Source organism: Corvus kubaryi, unplaced genomic scaffold, assembly GCF_017639235.1.
Source record: "Corvus kubaryi isolate FWS band 111438036 unplaced genomic scaffold, C.kubaryi_AGA036_p1.0 37272, whole genome shotgun sequence".
Taxonomy (NCBI): Eukaryota; Metazoa; Chordata; class Aves; order Passeriformes; family Corvidae; genus Corvus; species Corvus kubaryi.
Window position 1 is genome coordinate 1,620,197 of NW_024581084.1, and position 16,341 is coordinate 1,636,537.

Consider the following 16,341-nt stretch of genomic DNA (forward strand, 5'->3'; position numbering starts at 1 on the left):
ATCCCCAAATTCCCAAAGCGTGGCAGGATCCCCAGGACAAGGAAAAGCTGCACTCAAATTTGGGACAGAAAGAAAACCCCAAAGGACATCGCAGCATTGTGTGGCTCCTTCTCCTCTCCAGAGAGAGACCCCATAAACATTTCCCTTCTCATCCTCCCGATACCAAGTGGAGCAAATTGTCAGCAGGGAGTGGAACCCAAAACCTGCTCCCTGAGGATCCTGTTAGGAGCAGACCTTGGCCCAGGAGCCCTTCCTTCCACATCCCATCCTGGGGTGCCCCCTCTCCCCCCCAGGCCCTGCATGGCGTCCAAGCTCCCTCATGGAAACAACCCCATGGCTTGTTTTCCACTGCGGCTTCATGCCGGATTTCAGGCTCTTATTTGCCTTTTCCTGACGTGTCGCCCATCACGTTCTGATTATTGAGAGTTTTCTTTTGAAGAGTTACCTGAGGTGAGGCCTAATTGGGCCAGGGGATGATGCCAGGGCTTGGGAACGCTGCCAGCGCCACCGGGGCTCCCGCACAGACAGCAATCCCAACCCTTTCCCGGACTGATCTCAGATCCAGGCTGTAAGGGGACACCAGAGATAAAACCTGGGAGAGAGCTGGGAGCAGCAGTGGAGCCACTTCAATGCAGGGAGACCGGTCAGCCTTTAGTAGAATATTTAATATTCAATATTTAATGCATATCAAGTGTCAGAGTGCAACAAAGGAGAGGTTTCACAGCTCCTCACTCCAACCCTGGAAGAGTTTCCAGGCTCGGGCTGGATTTGGGAATCCAGTAGTGGCTACCAACACTATCCTTTAATGCTTCAATAAAATGATTCTGTTTATTCTGCCTTATTCTGGCATTGCAGGCTGGGTTCTGCCACCCAAAACTGCCCCAAGTGTGTTCCAGGGCGTGTGGGGCTGATCTCAATTTGCTTTGCTGCCTGCAGGGACTCAGTGGCACTGCTGGCATGGCTGGGAATGGCTGGCAAGGGCTTGGAGCTCTGGATTATCCTGTCATGTCCATGGATTTAATACTAATTGACTGAAAACAGCAGGACACTGAGCTGGGGTTGGTGTCACTCCACCAATTCTCATTTGTTTTCCCTTCAGTTCCCACCTGCTTTCAGCTGCTTCTGGCTGGGTCGATAATGATTAAAATGTCAGGTCCAAAGCCTTGGCTCTTCCCAACAGATCCAGTTAAATGCTGCTGGAGAAACCACCTGATTTTCCTTCCTGTCTACCCATGTACCTATAACGGGTGTTTAACAGAAGCACAAGGGAGGGACAGGACTCAAATGCCATCACAATTCCCTTTCTGGACCTCGAGGACTCATCTAAGACAGAATTACCAGTGGTAAAACCAGTAAAATCTGCCTTGGCACTTCAGAGCACAAACATCAGCTAAACTTCCCCATCCAGCGATTTTCAGGAGATGTTTTAAATAGAACTATTTCATCAGGATGACAAGGAGATGGTGGGGGAAAAAATAAATTCTGAAAAGAAGACATTGAAACAGAGCTGAAAAGAGAAATAAAACATCGAACCCAGTTCGATTTTCTCTCGCACGACTTCTTTTCACTTCAAGCAAGCACTGGAGAACATTTTGATGTGGTCTGTGGGATTGTTCCCTCAGAGATGATTAAAAACAAATTCCCTCAGCCATCAGGGCTTTTGATACGATCGTGTTTTTCCATCCCATTTTATCAGCCCAAACGATGACTAAACTGGGAACCAGCGCCAGGGCGACCAAGCCTCTCCCCAAAAGCATTTTCCTAAGCAGAGGTGGCAGAGGCTCCTCCAACAACCTCTGAGTTTCCATTTTTAAGTGTCCAGCAAACCAGGCACGTGTGCACTCACACAAAAACAGAGGAAACCAAACCCTTTATTTACCATTTCTCTACAATCAGATGGTTTAGAGATTAAGAGAAAAAGAGAAGGGGGAGAGAAGGGCAGAAAATCACATGGGAGGGACGAAGAAAACAAAGCCACGTTTTCTATCTCGTCCTACTTCATTTTTTTTTGTTGGGTTTGGGGTTTTTTTTTGCTGTTTCCAGCCCCATGTTGTGACTTTGACAAATGATGATGCGGGGAGAAGATTTATGTGGGGTCTCGGAGCATTAGCACATTATCACGAGCAAAACAGAGCCCTCGGCCCTGCTCTTTGGGGAGCCATTGGAAACTTTTTGGGAAGTGATCTATGGGCCCAAGGCCATCCCAGGGAATGCTGTGGTGCTGCCCCTGGATGGGGTCTGGGATAATGCCCAGGGAGAAGACACCGAGCACGGGATGAGGAATGGCTCCTGAAAACCCGTCCTGGAAAGGAAAGAGGAACCCTCTGCTCTCGGGGGAGCTGAGTGTTGAATGATTTAATGGCTACCTTTAGGAAGTGCCTTTTGCTTTATTGCTGCTTTTCTTTTTCTTTTTTTCTTTTTTTCCTCTTTTTTCCTTTTTTTTATTTAAGGCAAAGGAGCACAACGTCGGCTCTTCCCTGGTTTTCACCTCACCACCCCAACTCAGCACCCTGCAAGGCCACAGCTTGAAGTTGTCCTCCTAGCAAAGACTCCCGAGCTGTTGACAGAGGGTCTGATTGATCAGGACGTGCTGAACTGATCGGTTGTTGAAAAATAAACAACAAAAAAATTAAATTTCAATTAATTTTTTTTTTAAGAAATCCCTAAATTAAATACATTCGTGTTTGCTACAAGGATTTCTGAGTTCACTGCAGGGGGTTTCCAGTGCTGGCAGCTCCATCCTGGATCCCTTCTCCTCAAGAGCAGGGCTGCAGCTCCCAGGATTAAGCTGTGCAGATTTTCCACCGAGGTGTCAGAAATCTCATGGAAAACTGGTGGGATTTTCAGAGCTGCTGGAGGCATCGGCCCAATGCTCTTTATCCCCCTTCCCTGCCAAAACTCCTTTAAAATCCTTCCCATTCCCTGCCCAGGGAACTGTGAAAAACTCAATTTGCACTGAGTTGAGTTCCTGATGATTCTTTGTCCTCCTCGAACCAAATCTTGGATTTTTAATACTTCCCTAGAATTAAAATTGTCTTAAATTTGGGGAGTGAATATCAGCATTTCAATCACAAGGTTTTACCCTCCAATCTGCTTTGGCATCCAAGAAAATCAACACAGAATTTGAAAGTTTGTGTTTTAATTCTGCTTCATCTGTAGCTGAAATCTCAAGGCCTTATTTTATTTTCCAGATTTTTATGATCTGAAATTCCAAGGAAGAATTAAATTTTCCGAAAGATTTAGCTTCAAACAACCAAAGCAGAGAAAATTTGCAATTCCAGAGGAATTTTAGACTCTTTTTTCAGGAATTTGTGTATCTTTCCTAGGGCTACACAAGTTTTAGAAGGCACAATAGTCTCACAGAAATTACTGAGAAACTTTGGAGTCCCAAGGAGAGAAATGCACATCAAAATTTTTTACAGGCATGAGAAACTGCAGAAAGTGTATTTTTGGCCCCTAAAAATTGGATTGATTAAATTGGTCTCATTGGAATCTCCTTTTGTTCTGGCTAAATATTGGTAATATAGGTGCCATCGCTGAAGAGTTAAGTCATTCATTTCATATCTACAGTGCTCTGAATTATCTGGACCTCTTGGAATGTCACCATTTATTTAGAGACCTAAGCAAATAAGTAAAAAAAAAAAAAAAGCCAACAAATGGAATTAGCAGAAAATAATTAAAGTTTCAAGGGGTAAACTCAACACAAGAGGCTTCTTTATCACTCAGAAATCTGCTGCACATCCATGTTTTAACCAGAAATGCCCCTGAAGGAAGAAAAAAACCTCAACCACCCTCATTTCATACACAAACCACACAAATTAAACACATTTTATAAACAATGAGTGGGGAGAGCAGCGATTTCAGGGCTCCCCTGGAAGATTTGAAGGTGCCCAGAGATAAAGAAAACATTTTGGAGGCAATGACTTGGATCTTTTCAGCACCATTTCCAGGGCAGCGTGGCAGGATGATGGATGAGCCTGCAGCAGCCTCGTGACAAATTAGGGAATTTTGACAGATGTTTGATGCTCGGAGCGTTTTTAACTTGAAAGGAAATTCTGCTTTTCAGGTGCTCACAAGTTCTCCGTGGAGTCTGGGAATTCAGTTATCTGGAGGACAGCAGATTTCTGGAAATACCATCAGAGCACCCAGCAATCCCTGCTTTCCCAGGCTTGGTATGGATGAAGAGATGCAAGTAAAATGCAGGAGGGATGGCAGGACAAAAATCAGGGATTTAAAACTGGATATTTAAAAACCTGGATATTAGGGATGATGGGATGACAACAGCAGTGTGGTCTCACTTCTCCAGGTGTCTTCTTTCAGGAGATGGAGCCTTTTATTACCTTTTAAATTTATTTGTTGCAAATTGTTCATTCCTGACATTTTACAGCTTGGGGGATTTGTCTGGTGCAGGCGTTCTCTGAGCAATTATTAATTCTCTGAATTAACACAAGGCCAACAGAAAACAGGGATTTTTTGGATTAAATCCCTAGCATGGTACAAACCTGATCTCCAGGAACCACTAATAATCCCAATTTCACCAACTGCCCGGTTTGGGAGCAGCCTCAGCATCCCAGGAGCAGCTTGGGGAATTTTTCCAAGTGGGAGCCCCTCCTTTCCTTCCCTTGGTATTGAGATAACCTTTGCTGGTGGGTTCATGGCTTTGCAAAAACCCACGTGGCAGAATCAGCTCCAATATTTTATCATGGATTGGCGGGGGGGGGGGGCGGGGGGAAGAGGGAAGAAAAGGGCATTTTCCCCAAATAATGCTGCTCAGTGTTGCCTTGCAGATCCCGGCCCGTGCCGCTGCCCTTTCCCTGCTGGACAAAAACAGAGCAGTGTTTGGAGAGAGCTCTGCTGTAATTGTGGGCAGTTCTATGAGGGGAAAAATAATGTGGTTTGTCATCAATCTCCCGGTGTGGCACACAAGGGCTGACTTGTTGAAATTTTGTAGGCTGTATTTACAGAGAAAACAGAGGCCTGGTGCTGTGCAGGGCCCTATCAGTCCCCAGGTCTGGAAGAACCATATCGGAGCAAAAGGGAAGGCTTGAATCATAACCTTTCAGGATAATCTAATCCATGAGGGAATGAAAATTGCTCTGCTCCTGTGAGCAAGATCAAAACCCGGACAATTTAATTATTGGGGAGTTATTTGTGGGTAGAGACACAGACCGGTTTGAGGCAGGAGCTGACAAATCACTCACGTTGTTGTTTCACACAGCTACAGACAACAGGGAAAATGAAGGATGGATGCTTCCAGCCTTGGAAAATGCAGGATGGAGTAAAACAAGGTGATGGGATGAGGCAAAGGCAGTGAAAGTAACACAGGCCTAAGCTGAGCCGCCATTCACGGAACATGGAATTGTTGTTGTCATCCTACAGTGAGCAGGATTCAGATTAGGGGAGCATAAAGTTCATTACATTCTTCACTTCTCGTGAATGTGTGAGTTTTCCAGAAGGGGAGAGCAAAGGAAAGGGAGAAAAGAAGGAGAGAGGCAGAAAGCTGGGATAAGTCCCACAAAATATCCACCTAAAACAGCCAGCATGACACAGTCATTTATAAAAAGCACGTTTTGCTTTGGTTATCTTGTACACAGCTTTCATCAGGGTGCTGCCCTTCATTTCCACTTGTCTGTAAAAATTACCTGATGAAATGATGAATGGGTTTTTAAATTCAGTGTATGAAATGAAACAGGAGGGCCACGCTGGTAGATTTGGGAGGGTTGTACTGCTACAAACTGTTCACTTGTGAATACCAGCGACGGCCTCCTTCCTCCTCCTCCTCCCTCACTATTATTCCTTGGTTTAGTATTATTTTTCAGACTGACGTTATGATGTGGAAGACCTTACATGAAGACACAAGATCCTACAGCAGCCAGAGCCCTGCTCCAGGTGTTTGAGACAGAACTGTCACATCTCCCTCTGTGCTCAGCGACACCAAAAGCACAAACACAGGAGAGGGGCTGCTTTGGGCCTCATTTTTGCCCTCTAAAAACCAGGCAGTTCCTCTGTGGCTGCAGGATCCACTCACAATCCATGGAAAAGCAGCTGAGGAGGAAGAGCCGTGCCTGGAGCAGGGTGTGGTGTTATCACCCTTCACCAAATCGTGTCTTAGGCTGAAGAAATCCCAGTTTATCCCAGCCTGAGCTGCACCTACTCCTCCAAACCAAGAGTATCCCAGCCTGGCCTTCCCTGGAACGAGCTCTCTTTGCAGTCCATGCTGGGTATTTTCTTTTTAATCTTGTTATTCTGCAGAATTAGAAACACCAGGAAAGGTAAAACCCTCCCCGTGCAGCAAACAGCCTCCTCCTGCAATCTGACCATTTTTCTCTTTCACCCAAATAATTCTGGAGGAGATTTCAAAATAAAACTGACTCTACCTCTTATTAATATTGTCAAATGAGTCACCCCCATGCATGGCTCTAATACATAAAAGGAGCATTTTCTTTTGCTTCCATAAAAATATCCAGAGGGCAGTGGCAGGGAGAGTAAATTGAGAAGACCAAAGTTAAACAAAACCAGTCTCGTTCACTTTCTGCAACTTCATTGTCTGCTTTGCCTCGTGCAGGAGAGGGAAAAAAAACCCTGTAGGTTTGCACTGAACAAGTTCTAGAGTTAAAGGAATTATCATAAAGGCCCGGTGGCTGTTTTAAATCACTCCCAACCTGCACACACAGATTGAATTTGCACTTTCTGCCTCCTTCAGACCATGGCAGGCAGCTGCTGCGGAATTGCTTGCAGTGCCACCCCCAAATAATTTGAAATTTGCCCAACTTTTAGGTCCAAATCCAGGCCAGATTTATGGGGTTTTCTTACTGAAATGGATCCGTTCATATTTGGAGCTGAGTTGCCTGGAGCCCACAAAATTCCAGAGAAAATTGACTGACCAGTCAGGCTGCTGTCCATAAAAGAGCTGGACAGAGCTCTCCAAGGCTGAACCTCCCTTTCACAGAATCCCTGGAACTCTGGCTCTGTTAAACCAGTGGCAAAGCTCCCACAGAGCCCCAAGAGTTTGGAAATGAAGGGGAAAAAAGGCATTTCTTTTATGATTTATTGACAAAATATTGGAGTTTTCAATCTTGCATTTCACTGTAGCTCCAACCATTACAAGTGAGAAATAAAAAATCAAAATTATCAACACGGGTCATTGCACTGGTTTTGACACAGAAATGCTTCAATATTCAGGATTTTTTTTCTTTCTAAAGAGTCCTATATTCATCTCAGGGGAAAAAAAAATAAAATTTTTTTCAAAAGGAATCTGGAATTATTGTTGTCATCCTACAGTGAGCAGGATTCAGATTAGGGGAGCATAAAGTTCATTACATTCTTCACTTCTCGTGAATGTGTGAGTTTTCCAGAAGGGGAGAGCAAAGGAAAGGGAGAAAAGAGGGAGAGAAGCAGAAAGCTGGGATAAGTCCCACAAAATATCCACCTAAAACAGCCAGCATGACACAGTCATTTATAAAAATATTTAATGGCGTCATAAAATATTCCCTATATAAACCAGTTGTTCTGAGAGGATTATGAATGACTGGAGATCTCCATTATTAATTCCAGCCCTGATCAATTCACCCATTTTCCTACTGGCATCATTTTGAAAAGCATTTGAATATAAAATGAGCATTTTCCTGCCTGTTTATCCACCTTAGGATGAAAAAACGAGGCACAAGACAAGGAATTTCCTGGGTTTGCCCCACAGGGAGAGCAATTTCTGCTCTCCAGGCTTTTAAAATGAACCTCGGGGGATTCCATAATGAATTGATTCCCATTTTTAGTACCACAGAAAGTTTCTCCACTGTTTCATCCAAAGCCCATCAGGAACAATGGAAATTTTTCATTTCCAGTGTGGGATTTTGAGTAAGACCCCACGTAGCCATGAAATGAAGGAAGCTCTCTAAAATGAAGGAGAAATATGCCCAGAAATCATTTTTAAACTGTTCAAAATTTGAGGGAGAATAAGATGATTTTTTTTCCCCCCTACAGGATTTTTAAATCCTTTTATGGATTCACAGGCAGGAATGTGATTTCCCATCAGATGTCAGAAGCTGGCTGGAAATGTCTGTACAAAAAATCTCATTTCTCTTATTTCAGTGACGCAGAATTCCCGTCATTCCAGAGGGAAGATAATCATTCTGCATGGCTTCATTCTGCCTAGAAAACCACCCCAAGAGATCCTGTTTGCCTTTTCAAAACCTGCTAAAAATACATGAAAATTAACAATTTTAAATGCATCTCCAAAAGTTCTTGACTTGGATTTAAAGAGTTTTGGGGGGGTCTTACAGCCCTTTGCTCCAAGTGCAGGAGGCAACGGGGTGCAGGCTCAATTATTTTTCATTTTATTTAAGGTTTTTCCACTCAGATTCTGTCTTCCCCCATCTGTTGTTCACATAAATATGTATATAAATAAATAAATATATGAATAGATATGAATACATGTTCTGCTATGTCTGTGCATCCATATTCTCCTTTTCCAGTGCTGAGACACTTTTCAGCTTAGAGAAGCTCAGCCCCTCTTGGTTAATTCCAGCACCAGGCTCTTTGGGGATGGATTTCAGCATCAATCCCCCAAAGCCTTGTTCCCTCACCCAAGTCAATGATTGCATTATTATTTCTTCTTCTGTCTTTGAGGGGCTGATGAGATCATTTATTGTTTTTAAGGGTTAATAGAGCCTGTCAGGGTCTTTTTGCCTCACTGCTGCTGCAGGATCAGTAACAGCTCCCAGCTCCATGATGCTAAATCAGACCACACTTCCCTGAAGAAAAGAAAAGAAAAAGGGGAAAAAAAGCAAATTTAGCATGGAGAGAGGAGAAGCAGTTCAGTCTGGTTTAAAGGAAGGGAGGGAGGGAGGGAGCCAGGGGGAACAGGGACTAACTTTGGAGAGAAAATAACAAACTTTAAGTCCTGAGGTCTTTCCTCTATATTGAAAAGGCAGTTTGGAAAGGAAATTAGTAAAAACAAACAGAAGGTGCCAAGGTTTCTTTATCATACCTGGAGTAGGATATGCTGAATTCCACAAGGCCTCGCGCTGGCGCCTGGTGCTGCCTCGGAAAAAATGGTACCCAGGGCTCTATAAGATGATCTATTGGGACTTCAAAGTCGTGGCAGCCCCGTGTGGCACAGGATGTGCTCAATTAATTATGTGATTTTTAAATGACAGGGGTTGGGGAAAGTAAAAATAATATAAAAAGGGCAGGGGAAAAAAAAAAGAAAAGAAAAAGAACATGCTGAAGAAGAAAAAAAAAACGGTTTTTAAAGAGAATAATATTAGGGGAAAAATGGGAGAAGTAAACTGAAAGGCCTTGTTGTCTGTCTGCCAAACAGCAGCAGCAGATAAGGGCCGGGGTTGCCGTGGAAACTCAGGCCCGTAGGAGACAGAATCCAATTTCAGAAACCACAAAATCAACATAAACGTGTGCAAAAATAAAAAGGTTTGTTTGGCAAGTAATGAGGAGAAGGCTCCCAATGTATAAAGCAGATGAACCGGGGTGACCTCGGCCAACTCTAAGCCATAATAATGACGATGTCCCACGTAGCTTTGGCACCTCTGCAAGGAGCAGGGACACGACTGATTCTTATCATCCAATTGGCACCCTTCTGCTGGAACATCCAGCCCCCACCTCTCCATCCCTTTGCCCCTCTGCCCTAAATAAAAAGGAGTGAGGAAGGAGGAATATTCATTAAAGCCCTGGGAGTAATCTCCTTTTAAACCTCTAAAGAGGATTCAGAGCTGATGCTTTTAATTCAGTTTTCACCTATGTATTGTCCACCAACAGTGTGCAAAATCATTATATATAGAGGGAATTCCTCCTTTCTTGCCCTCTATGAGGCCAGAGAAAAGCAGACCTTAAACCATTTCCAAGTCAGGAAAATTTGGCAATTACGACTTTTGCAGTTTGCCTAGGAAAAAAAAACGTTTTAGTGGCTATCACAATACCAAATTTACATCACGGAAAGGACACCCCAGTGCCAGCCACCAGAAGCTTCCAGCACTGTCGCTGTCACTGTTTGAAGAGCTCAGCTACACAGCCACGTGGGGTTTAAGCTGCTCTTACAAGAAAAGGGCTGGAGATGGAGGGGGAAGTGTGGGATTCATGATTTCAGTTTGTGTGTCCCCAATATATTTGGTTTGTGAGTGCTTTCATAAGCACAGCGACCTTGTCCTTCTCCAGCCCTTAATTTGGGGGTTCAGTTCATGTTTTACCCCCAGACTGATGGATTTTCTGCTGTTTCCGTAGAAGCATGGAATGGTTTGGGTTGGAAAGGACCTCAAAGCTCATTTTAAAGCCATGGACAGAGACACCTTCCCCTGTCCCAGGCTGCTCCAAGCTGGCCTTGGACACTTCCAGGGATCCAGGGGCAGCCACAGCTTCTCTGGGCACCCTGTGCCAGGGCCTCCCCACCCTCACAGGGAAGAATTTCTTCCCAAAATCCCATCTAACCCTGCCCTACAGGCTCCTGGGCAGCACAACTGAGATCTTGGGCACTGCAGACACCTGGGGACTCTCTAACCCCGTCCATTTTTGTCAAGAAAAAACCTCACGATAGAGCACAGAGGAAAGAGACTGAGGAAAACCTAAGCTGAGAAATATCAGAACATCCCTCATTGTTACAAATCATTTGCTTCAGCCAAATTCAGAGCAGCTTTTCAGCGAATTTGAGGGAAAAGCATTTCTGTGTCACTGCTCGAGCTGCAAGAGGGACAGGGACAACCTGGGGTGGCCGTGTGGGGATTCCCCAGCACAATGTGGGGCCACAGCTGGGCTTGGCAGGGATTTTTCCCCTTCCCTTTCCCAAGACTCGCTCTGTCAGCACAACCCAGGGGCAGCTCGCTTGCCATTCGTGGGCCAGATTTGTCACCTGGCCTCTAATGTCCCCAGCAAAGGGAGCGGTGCCAGGTTCCCACAGTCGGAGCAAACACCAGGAGGGTTTGTTTGCCCTCGTCACCCGGGTGCTGCAGGGCTTTCCAGGAGCTCTTCCTCCTCCAGGCATTTCGTGTTTGTCCGTGTGACCCCAGGATCCGCGGGAGGGGACAAAGGGACGAGGATCCCCCTCACAGACCCCGGCAGCCTCCAGAGCTGAGGGATGACAGCGGAGCAGGCACGAGGATTGGGAATAAAGAGCTCTGTGTTCCCACACAGAGTTATTCCGGCCTGGACTTTCCAAAAGCGCCCACAGGGTTGGATGCGTCGGGATTTTTGCACGGTCAAGTGGGCCCCGCTGCGCTCTGAGGGCTCTGGTGCTCCCGGGTAATTATGGCCCGAGGATGGGACTCAAATCTCCTAAAAGGAGCTCCTAACCCACAAGCAGACACCAAAAATCAGTGCCAGCCCTTCCACGGAGCTCCAGAGGCCGGGAAAAGAGAATTGCTCCTTCTCTCCTGCACATTTCCACCAGGCCAAATATAATGAGGGCCTATATTTTAATGGGCAGCAATGTTTAACATTTGACATTAGGTAAACACGCTCTCCACGCCGCCAGAATAATTTCACACAGCCTTAGGGTGGAGCTTTGAAAAGCTGCTGGGTAATGGAGTTCAAACTCGGCTGTGCTCAAGGCTGGGACTGTTTGGAAAGTCCCACCCTTAATCTGGGATCGTTACAAACCTTCCCAGCCTGTAAATCTTTGGGTTTGCAAGAATGGTTCTACCAAAAAAATAAAACCCCAGCACCTGAGGTCAGATCTTGTGAGGGGTGGGGGTGTTCCTGAGGACAAGTAGTGATGTCACAGCAGGGAAAATTTCTATTTCTGAAAAAAAAAAGCCTTGGCAACACAGAGCTATGGAAAAGGACATAAAGAGCAAAAATACAGAGCTGAAATGTAAATAGGTTTTGTGAAATACGGCTCTGAGTTTGTCCATGTGCCACAAAAGGGCTTGAAAAATCTGGATATATTGTAATGTGTTTTTTTTTTTAAATTTTTTAAGTACTTTAGCAGTCTATCTATGGCAGTTTAGTGGATGTCAGCAGCAGGGCTGGGTTTAAAATGATGGATATTTTAGAATGGAGCTATAAATCTTTCCAGGCTCACAATCGACTTCCTTTTGAAAAATGGGTGATGGCAAATGGAAATTTACAGTCGTGAGGAATCGTGTTTGGTGTCGATGCAGCAAACGTGCAACTGCTCCTTTTGAGGGGTGATTCTCCTCAGTGCCCTCAAATCAGATGGGAAAGATCCATGAAAAGGCATCCATGAAAAGGCATTCATTTATGCAGGGGATGCACTGACCCAGGTGATCTCAACAGGGATTAACACCTTCAAAATGCTGCTTAGGAAAACTTCAAATCGATTACATGAAATGATAAAGAATTCATTAAATAGAGCAAACTTTAGGAAAAAACCTGAAATTATGGGGGATTTTCAAGCAGCAAATCAACTTTCCTGAAGTGGTGCCTGGACTGCAGCAACTGAAAGGTCTGGGTTTGGTGGGATCAGAGTGAATCCAAAGCAATTCCAGGGTCAATCCAGCAGCTGCTCCCATTTTTCTGACAATGTTCACCAACATTCCCCGGGTTTTCCTGGGGCTCTGATTGGAGGCAAGAGGCAAAATGTGGGATTAGCAGGGCAATAAAAGCATCTCTGAGCTTCACCCAGCCTCATGTGGCTCAGAAATAACACCTGGGACATTTGGGAACGGGATACCAGGCCCTGAGGATGGCTCCTGTTCCCAAACAGTGACCTCGTCACAGGGCACTCCTGAGATGTCTCCTCCACTATTTTTCTGTACCAGATAATGATAATAAAACAAATTATCCTGAAATAGAATAACAGAGCCTCCTTAAACCACAACACTGAGAACCTGACTTGTTTTTCAGAAGAAAATTAAAGAGCCCGTTCCATGATCTCTTGCTGCCCATGCAAGGCTGAGCTTATTTTTCCATTAAAATTCTGCTGCTCTCCAAGCACAAGGAAGAAAAATGCCTGCAAACACCACATTTGTTAGGGCTGGGTGAGTTGGAATAAACTCCAAGTAGCACCTTTTTCTATTTAATCCATCTTCCAATGCTGTGGTGCCTCATTAGGGGTATTTTTCAGGAATATAACAGCAAACAGAGGTGCTTCAGCTCTCCCTGACTCAGTTCCCAACCTGGTTTGGGTGATGGAGTTGGGTGGGTGCTGGGGATGTTTTCTGCCCCATGTCTCACCCCAGAACAGCACTAAGCTGAAAACCAGGCAGTAAAATGAGCTCTGTTTTTGGTGAGGTTGGTTAAGAGAGACAAAATCAATTAATGTCTGAGACCTCACAGGTTCCTGGAGGCAAATTGTTCCAATTACCAGCACCTGAGAGCAAATTAGGAGCAATTAAAAGGAGCAGCTGGGATTTCAGTGAGTTACTCTTGTCACTGTCATCTCCATTCCATTTTAGGCTCATTAAAAAGGTATTTTCCCCATTACATTTTTCTGTAACGGTGGCATTTTTCATTTTAAAATGAAACCACACTTTGTACATTTGGAAATATTCCCTGAAGCGGAGATGGGTGAGGGATGTGAGAGTTTTACACTGACTGTGGTTCAGGTTAAACGTCTGGAGGGGCTGTTGCTGTTACAAATTCCAAGAGCTGATTTGCCTGAGAAGGCTCTGGAAAATCCAGAGCTCTGTGCACAGCTTTATCCTTTCTGCAACACCTCTCTCAGAAGAAAAAAAGAAAAACCCATTTTTTCTCCATCATCTCCCCAGAAACAAAGCAACAGGGTTTGATTTTATTGGGAAACACTCCCACAAACCACACCAGAGTCCAGGGAAGTCTTCAGTCGAGGATCTTTGAAATATGAATTAATCCCACCTCACTCCAGTTCTCACACAGAACTTGGGAATTTAGATTTCAGTTACTCAGCATCGCCCAGGAAACAGGAATCCCAATCTTCGATATTCCCAAAGAGACTTCACCACCCTTAACTCATTCCAACCAAAAGGCAAATCCACTCTCCACAGCCTGGCACTGTCAGATCCAACTTTCCCCATCGGACCTTTCCCTGCTGTCACCACCCATTCTGCTCCAGGCCTTTTCCCACCTGCATTCCCAGATCTTTTGGCTCTTCCCCATCACCTGCACCCTCAGTCTCAGGGCACCGCCTCATCCCAATGCTTTGGGTGCTGGGGTTTCCTTGGAGCTGTTCCATGGTGGAAGGGTTCCTGCCCAGCAGGGAATGTTCCAGGACAGTGGGAGGAGGGATCAGCCCCAGGAGTGGGGAGGAACAAAGTCACTTTTCTTGGATTTTACCCATGGATTGATCCAGCTCATCTCTTCCCCCAGTCACCACCACTGCTGAGTCCAAATCCCCTTGTAAAAGTAGGGGCAAGTCCCATCAGCAGCAAAGCTGAGCACAAATGTCCAGAGTGAAGGGTTTTTTTGGCAAGAGCAGCCACACCAAATCACTGCCCAAACCCATCCTGGTGGGGACAAGGCAAGGAGGAGTTGGTGGGGATCACGGAATCATGGAATCATTAATACTGGATAAGACCTTTAAGATCATCAAGTCAAACCAGCACCACCATGGCCACCATTAAACCACATCCTCAAGTGGCCACATCCACAGGTTTTCTGAACACTTCTAGGGATGGTGACTCCACCACTTCCCTGGGCAGCACATTCCAAAGCCTGACAATCCATTAGGTGAAGAAATTCTGGGAGATATGGCACTGTAACGGGAAAATGGAGAGGGGATGGGAATTCCTGTCTGGAACTGGGGTAGGAATGGGTTCCTGTGAAAACGAAAGCGGGAGGTGGACAAAACTCCTCCTCAGGGAAATGGGAAGGAGAGACCAGGCTGCAGTTCCAAGCAGGAGTAAGGAAAAGATAGGGAGAATCAAATCCACACTTTTCAGGGAGCCAGGACTGCATTTGTTGTTGGGCATTGAAAAGGTCAGGAGTGTCCCCAATGAAACACTGCGTGTCAGACTGGGAGGTGCCACCCAAGGCAAAAAAAGCAAATTAAAAAATAAGCCTCACACCCACCAGTCTGCCACCAAATGTGCCCTGTCATGCCGAGGGACTGGTGCAGGAGAGGAGGAGGAGAGGAAAGGAAAGGAAAGCAGCTCGTTCCAGCCCTAATAATTCTGATGATTCATCGCTCCGAATTACCCGAGCTCTTTGGGGACAGGAGCAGCAGGATCCTGCTGCTGCCTTTGGGATAATAAACACTCCTGGTAAACACTCCTTCCCCGGCCCCTAAATATCCACCTCACCCCAATAATGAGTCACAGCTCCCACCCAGCTCCCCCGTGCTCAGCTGTGCCACCCTTTGCCATCCCCGTGAAAGGCTCCGGGAAGCCTTTGGGATTTATTGGATAAATAAATAAGTTTGGGATTTATTGATTCAGATGGGGATGCCCAGGCACACGCACACGTGTGCACACTCACACTCACACACATTTCAGTGGGAAATAAAGGGGTTTTTGGGTCTGAGGGAGCAGGGAGGGCTCCATGCCAAGGAAACGCCAGCGAGCGGCGCGTTCCACTGGAGGTGTTGACAGTGGATAATAAATCCCGGCCCTACCTAACATTTACAGGAACATTAGAAAATAAAGTGAAACGGCGTGAGCTGGTTCCCAGGGCAACCAGACAAACACAATAAACAGGCCTCAGAGGCAAGAGTAACTTACACCATCCTCCTGGGGCTCAAATATATCACTTTACATTAGCCTTCTGCTGGGGCTGCTCCTGAAAGCTCTTTGTTTTATTATTATTTGAAAAAAAAAAAAAAAAAAAAGACAAAAAAAGAAAAACTGGTATTTTCTTAGTGCAGATCGGCGTGAAATCGAAGAGTTCCTTTGGTTGCTGGTCTTTATAGGTCTTTTACTGCACATTAAAGCTCCTGTGCAAATAATAATGACTATTAATAAATCTTTATAAAGAACTGCGTCCCTCTCCTACAGAAGAATATTATTAATAAGGTGGCCAGAACCCAGGGCCTTTGCTGGCCCAATAAAAACCACTTTTCTGGGGTGTTTTTCCTCAATACAGATACAAAATTAACTGTCAAATATATGGGGTGGCTAAGCCAGATTTTTCCTGATTCAACAGCCTTCCTCCAGCTCTGCTTGTAACCAGACCTTGGGTTTGGATCTCGCTGTCACTAATTTTAGGGGAATGTCCTGAACCCAACCAGGTCACGGCAGCTCAGGCTCATTAAATCCCAGCACAATCTGTACAAAATAATGACATTTCATTCTAAAAATCAGCCAGTAAATCTCTCCTCACCTGCCTGTGCACATATTCCATCACTATTTTCAGATACAATCCCTAAACACGTAATTTTCGGGATGACACCGTCCACGAACATGGAGATGGGAGCAGGAGGGTGAGATCTGGAGAGGCAAAGCAGTCGTGATAAGTTTGGGAATG

The 16,341-nt window shown here is 45.3% G+C and overlaps 1 long non-coding RNA gene across 1 annotated transcript; it reads right to left on the reverse strand.

Annotated features, from left to right (window-relative positions):
* Positions 1–8,684: 8,684 nt before the first annotated feature.
* LOC121663363 lies at positions 8,685–9,428 on the reverse strand. Its single transcript, XR_006015614.1, has 2 exons — positions 8,987–9,428; positions 8,685–8,750 (listed from the first exon to the last, which is right to left on the reverse strand). It is a non-coding gene; the product is annotated as an uncharacterized LOC121663363 (long non-coding RNA).
* Positions 9,429–16,341: the final 6,913 nt, after the last annotated feature.